This window comes from Apium graveolens, chromosome 4, assembly GCF_009905375.1.
Source record: "Apium graveolens cultivar Ventura chromosome 4, ASM990537v1, whole genome shotgun sequence".
In the NCBI taxonomy this organism is placed as follows: Eukaryota; Viridiplantae; Streptophyta; class Magnoliopsida; order Apiales; family Apiaceae; genus Apium; species Apium graveolens.
This window is the reverse complement of record NC_133650.1, coordinates 144,365,373-144,371,788: the sequence shown is the minus strand read 5'-3', so window position 1 is coordinate 144,371,788 and position 6,416 is coordinate 144,365,373. Positions and strand designations below refer to the sequence as shown.

Here is a 6,416-nt window from a genome sequence, read left to right as displayed (position 1 = left end):
TCCCGGATCTTTCAGTTTTGGTGGTAACTTTTGCTGCAGAACAGCGCTGCATTCTTCCGTGAGAGCAACAGTTTCAAGGTCATCCAGTTTCACCTTCCTTGAAAGAATAGTCTTCATAAACTTCACATAACTGGGCATTTGTTCCAGAGCCTCAGCGAAAGGTATATTGATGTGAAGTTTCTTGAACACCTCCAGAAACTTCCCGAACTGTCTATCCAGCTTTTGTTGTTGCAATCTCTTAGGAAAAGGTGGTGGAGGATAGAGCTGTTTCTCCCCTGTATTAGCCTCAAGCAGAGTGTGTTCAACAGTAGTCTTCCTTGGTTCTGCCGCTTTCTCCTTTTGCTTAGATTCTTCACCTCTAATTTCAGCTTCTACTTCGTTTGCCTTTTCAGCATCAGCTACTTTTCCAGACCTTAAGGTAATAGCCTTGACTTGCTCTTTAGCTTCCTTCCTACCTGGTACTTCCGTGTCACTGGGAAGAGTGCCAGGTTGACGATTGAGCACTGCATTGGCTAATTGACCGATTTGATTTTCCAAGGTCTTGATAGAAACCGCCTGACTCTTGCACAACAGCTTAAGTTCCTCAAAATCAGCACTAGTAGGTGCAGCTGCACTTCCCTGTTGAGGATATGATTGCCTTGTAGCATACTGCTGTGGTTGCTGGAATCCAGGTGGGTTAAACTGTTTACTCACTCCTTGCTGATATGGTGGCTGAATAGCATTCTGATTATTCCCCCAGCTGAAATTTGGATGATTTCTGTTGTTAGGATGATAGGTCGCTGGCACAGGCTGCTGTTGTCGCTGATAATTATTCATATACTGAACAGATTCGTTGACAAGAGAACACTGATCCGTAGCATGAGAACCTGCACAAAGCTCACAAACCATAGCTATTTGATTAACTCCATACGTAGCCAGAGAATCAACCTTCATTGATAGCGCTTGGAGCTGGGCTGCAATAGCGGTGGCTGCATCAACTTCCAGAATACCTGCTACCTTGCCTGACGTCATCCTCTGAGTTGGGTTTTGATGCTCATTTGCAGCCATCGTCTCTATAAGATTATACGCCTCAGTATAGCTTTTAGCCCATAAGGCGCCTCCAGCTGCTGCATCGAGCATGGGCCGAGATTGGGCCCCCAAACCATTATAGAAACCAGTGATCACCATCCAATCTGGCATTCCATGATGTGGACATTTTCTCAACATTTCCTTGTAGCGTTCCCAAGCCTCGCACATAGATTCTGTAGGTTGCTGCGCAAACTGAGTAAGAGCACTCCTCATAGCAGCAGTCTTTGCCATCGGATAAAACTTCACCAGAAACTTTTCCGCAAGATCTTGCCACGTAGTGATGGACCCAGCTGGTTCAGAATGTAACCAGTCTTTAGCCTTGTCCCTCAGTGAGAATGGGAAAAGCCTCAACTTGATAGCCTCATCAGTCACGCCATTATACTTAAAAGTGCTGCAGATCTCGACAAAATTCCTTATGTGCATGTTGGGGTCTTCAGTTGCCGCTCCTCCAAAAGAAACAGAATTCTGCACCATCTGAATAGTGCCCGGCTTGATTTCAAAGGTGTTAGCTTGAATAGCCGGATGAAGGATGCTTGACTGAATGTCATCAATTTTAGGCCGAGAAAAATCCATAAGAGCTGGATCAGCTTGAACAATACGATCTCCCATATTTACTGGTTCTTTCTGCTCAGTTCCTGAATCCGAATCCTCAAAATCTAACTTCTCCGGAATATCAAGAACTTCGTCTGTCTCCTCAGCTGTATCTAAAGTCCTCTTGCGAGCACGAGAACGAGTTTGCATAAACGCTTGCTAAAGTACCTGAAACACAACCGGAAAAAATAAGTAACTACTACGTCCTAATCACTGAGTCCTAATGACCAATGATGGTAAGTACATAAACTAAACAAATACGCCGAGTCCCCGGCAGCGGCGCCAAAAACTTGTTAGGGCGAAAACACGCACTAATATTCACGCAAGTATACGCGTTCGCAAGTAATATAGAATACTTTCTAGTTCGTTCCCTCAGAGACTCAGACTAAATTATTGTCTAATTAAACTCACTCACCAATGTACGATTACTTCTCAATGTTAAGATACTAACACTTAAAATTGTTGATTAAATATTAACTATAATTAACTACTTAATTAATCACTTAACTAACACTTCAATTTATCAATAATAAAACACTCATGAGATCACAACTTCATTATTACTTCCTTCTATAGCCATTGTTATTACCTTTAGCATGTGACAGTGATGATATTAATCGAATAACACGAAACTGATAAAAGCCAACTTTCATTGTACTAATACCATTCTACCAAGCATCCACAATTAAGATAGAAGTTGAATAGTCATCAATTATGTTGAGTTCCCATATGTCTACATAAATTGACAACACAACGATTTAAGCACAAGTTATTCCTTTTGATTACATAGGGCAAATAAAACTGTTAGAGTTACCCACTAATCATGCACAACGTACATGAACCTATGCTAGCATGGCAAGTTCTAAATCTCAAGATCCACCGTCGCTTCACAAGAGATTAACACCCTATCTTATATGTTCACGACGCACATAAGACGAATACGCACAACCAATACTAGATATCATGCAATCATCACACACTAAAGTATTAAACAATTAACTAAAGAATTCCATAATAAATCCGTTGCAACCCCATGATCACGATTAGCCCATAATAGCACTTATCGTCATCATGGGTTCATATGAAATCATGATAAACAAACACAAGAAAATAATAACTAAACTAATTATATTAAAACAGAGTACGTCAAAAGAGTAAATAAGTTCAAAGCAAGAAAACTAGCATCCAACGTTACAACGAAACAAGAATCACAAGAAAATATGCTTCCTCTTCGTTGCGGTGTGCTAAATCGGTCTTCTTCCTTATCTCCTTCGCTCCTTACGTAAAAACACAATCTTCTTCAATCCACCTTTGTGAAAACGTCTCAAATCTACTTATATAATAGTCCCATAAAACTCAGATTACATAGAAGTGGAAACCAAACAGAAGTAGAAGTCTTAAAATATTTGTTTTTTTTCCCGACCCTGCGCGGCCGCTCAGCATAGCTGAGCGGGCGCTCAGCTTGCTGCGCGGCCGCCAGCAATGCTGAGCGGGCGCTCAGACCTCTACTGGAAAAATTCTGATTTCGCTCCGTTTCTTCGCCGTAATCTGCCCGTTTCTTTCCTCTCGCAATGGTGAACACATGCCAAGGCTTATTCTTGATGATTCCTCCCCCGAAATGCAACTAAAACCCTGAAATGCATAAACACTAGAAAAACGCATCAAATACACAAAATACTTGATTTCAAGACACCAATTTAAGCCATTTTAATACGCTCTAAGTAGTATAAAATGCCACTTATCAGAAGCACGGTAAAGTGATTGCGTATGCGTCGAGACAATTGAAGGAATACGAGGTTAGATATCCTACTCATGACCTTGAGCTCGCGGCAATAGTATTTGCCTTAAAAATTTGGAGGCACTACTTGTATGGAGAGAAGTGCGAGATTTTCACAGACCATAAGAGCCTCAAGTACATATTTACGCAGAAAGAGCTCAACATGCGCCAGAGGAGATGGTTAGAACTAATCAAGGACTATGATTGTGAGATTCTCTATCATCCAGGGAAAGCCAATGTGGTGGCTGATGCCCTTAGTAGAAAGGAAAGACTCAGAATGATAACGACTTCGGAAGAATTGATAAGGGATTTTGAGAGAATGGAAATAGAAGTAAAGGTAACAGGAACCGGAACTGAAAAGCTTTTTGAGATCTCAATGTAGCCAGAGTTATTGGAAAAGATCAGATTGTGCCAGGAGAAAATAATGAATGAAGGTAGAGAGTCAATGACTGGAGAGGAGATCCATACTGAGAAAGATGATAAAGGGATAATGAGGTACTCCTACCGGATTTGGGTTCTGAATGTTCAAGAGCTTAAAGATGAGATATTGGATGAAAGCCATAGTTCAAGGTATTCCATTCACCCGGGAAGTACCAAGATGTATAGGGATTTGAAGGAATATTACTGGTGGCCCAACATGAAGAGGGATGTAGCAGAATGGGTAAGCAAATGTTTGACTTGCCAAAGGGTAAAGGCAGAGCACCAGAGACCCAGTGGACTCTTACGACCCCTGGAGATTCCCGAATGGAAATGGGAACAGATAGCGATGGATTTTGTTGTAGGCTTGCCAAGGACGAAAGCGAATCACGACGCCATTTGGGTAATTATAGACCGACTGACAAAGTCAGCTCATTTCATTCCTATCAATGAGAGATACACAGTCGATAGACTGGTGGACATTTACCTTAAGGAAGTAGTGACGCGACATGGAGTCCCAACGTCCATTGTCTCAGACCGAGACCCCAGGTTCAACTCCAGATTTTGGAGGAGCTTTCAGGAATGTACGGGGACCAAGTTAAATATGAGTACCGCATACCATCCCCAGACGGATGGGCAGAGTGAAAGGACCATCCAGACACTAGAGGATATGTTGAGAGTCTGTGCAATAGACTTTAAAGGGAGTTGGGATGATCACTTGCCGTTGATCGAGTTTTCTTATAACAATAGCTTTCATGCTAGCATCGAAATGCCGCCTTATGAGGCCCTGTACGGAAGAAGGTGTCGATCTCCCTTATACTGGGATGAAGTAGGAGAGCGGAAGATGCTCGGACCCGAAGTGGTCCAAAGGACCAAAGATATAGTGGATCTCATCAGAGGACGGCTTGTAGCAGCCCAAGAAAGACAGAAGAAATATGCAGACCTAGCCCGAAAGGACAAGGAATATGAAGTCGGGGACTTAGTACTGCTAAAGGTATCCCCTTGGAAGGGATTAATGAGGTTCGGAAGGAAAGGAAAACTAAGCCCAAGATACATTGGACGTTTTGAGATATTAAGACGGATTGGAAAGTTAGCTTACGAGCTAGCCTTACCCCCTAATTTGCAATAAGTTCATGATGTGTTCCATGTGTCAATGCTAAGGAAGTATCATCGGGATGCCAGACACATAGTGGAGTACGAGCAGGTGCATATGCAGCCAGATCTAACTTACGAGGAGAACCCAGTAAGGATTATAGATAAGAAGGAGCAGGTGCTTCGGAACAAAGTAATCAAGCTAGTCAGAGTACTATGGCAGAATCATAATGTGGAAGAATCAACTTGGGAACTAGAGAGCACAATGCTAGAAAAGTACCCCCATTTGTTTTCTGTTTGATTCCGGGACGGAATCCTTTTAAGGAGGGGAGACTGTAATAACCCCCAAAATTTTCAACTTTTTGTAACCCTTGTGAATAGTGTTTTAGCTGAATGAGAAAACTTTTCATGCCACACTATGTAGGGGTTCTATTATGGATATTCTGAGATTTTATTAGTACTCTATACGGTATATGAGTGTATGTAAAGATCGTCAGAATCCAATTCCGAACACTTTGGTTTTTCCCGGAAATACCCTAGATGCGGAAAGAATTGAGTATAAGGTAACAGGATAAAAAGGATTTAAATTAAAGGATTATAATAGAGGATCATAAAAAGGAATATAATGTATTGAGAAAGGTTAAGGGAACCTAAGTAATAAGATACCGGGTATGATCCTTCAAACGATAAACGAGAACGAAAGTTAAGCGAACCGTATAACAGATCAGCGGTCATTAGGAAAACAATTAGGAAGTTAATCAAAGGGATTAGAGAGAGTGATGTCACCCAACCAATGAGAAGAGGACAAGGAGGGAAGGATGACATCACCACATGACATGGGCATGACATGGGAAGGAAGGAGATGTGGTGGCTTTTTAACCACACAAAATCAAGGGCAACAAGGTAATTAACTAAATCAAACACAAAAACAAATCAACCAAGCCAAGCAAATTCATTCTTCATCAAAATCAAAAAGAAACCAAGGCATTGTTCATCTTTTGCTCTCGGCTTTTTATCATTTTAAAGGGCAAGAAATTCAAAACTCAAGATCCAAGCCTCCTAAATTGGTGAGTTAATTCCCTAATCATCCTTATGCTTAGTTAGGGCTATATCATGAGTTTAAGCCATCAATTCCTTCTCAATCTTCTTCATTTAATCAAAGAAGAAGACAATGAATAGTGTTTTCAAGTTTTTAACTTGAAATTTTTCTTGATTTCCTTGAAGATCCAAGCATTCCTAAGACTTCTCAAAGCTTCTTAAGGCTTCCTAGCTCCTCCCACCACTTCAAGGAAGGTATATCATCTCCAAACCCTAGATTCCTATGTATTATAAGATGATTTTGATTAGTAGGGTGATATTGTAGCTTGATGTTTGTGATTTAGAGTTTGGGATTGAAATGGTATTGAATCGGATTGGTAAATCTTGTTATTTTGGTTAAAAGAATGTAGTATAGTTAAATTCAAGCTTAGGC

General features: G+C 41.0%; 1 non-coding gene across 1 annotated transcript; it reads left to right on the top strand.

Annotated features, from left to right (window-relative positions):
- Positions 1–1,177: 1,177 nt before the first annotated feature.
- LOC141722323 (small nucleolar RNA R71) lies at positions 1,178–1,284 on the top strand. The gene has a single exon (XR_012575343.1). It is a non-coding gene; the product is annotated as a small nucleolar RNA R71 (small nucleolar RNA).
- The last annotated feature ends 5,132 nt before the right edge of the window (positions 1,285–6,416 follow it).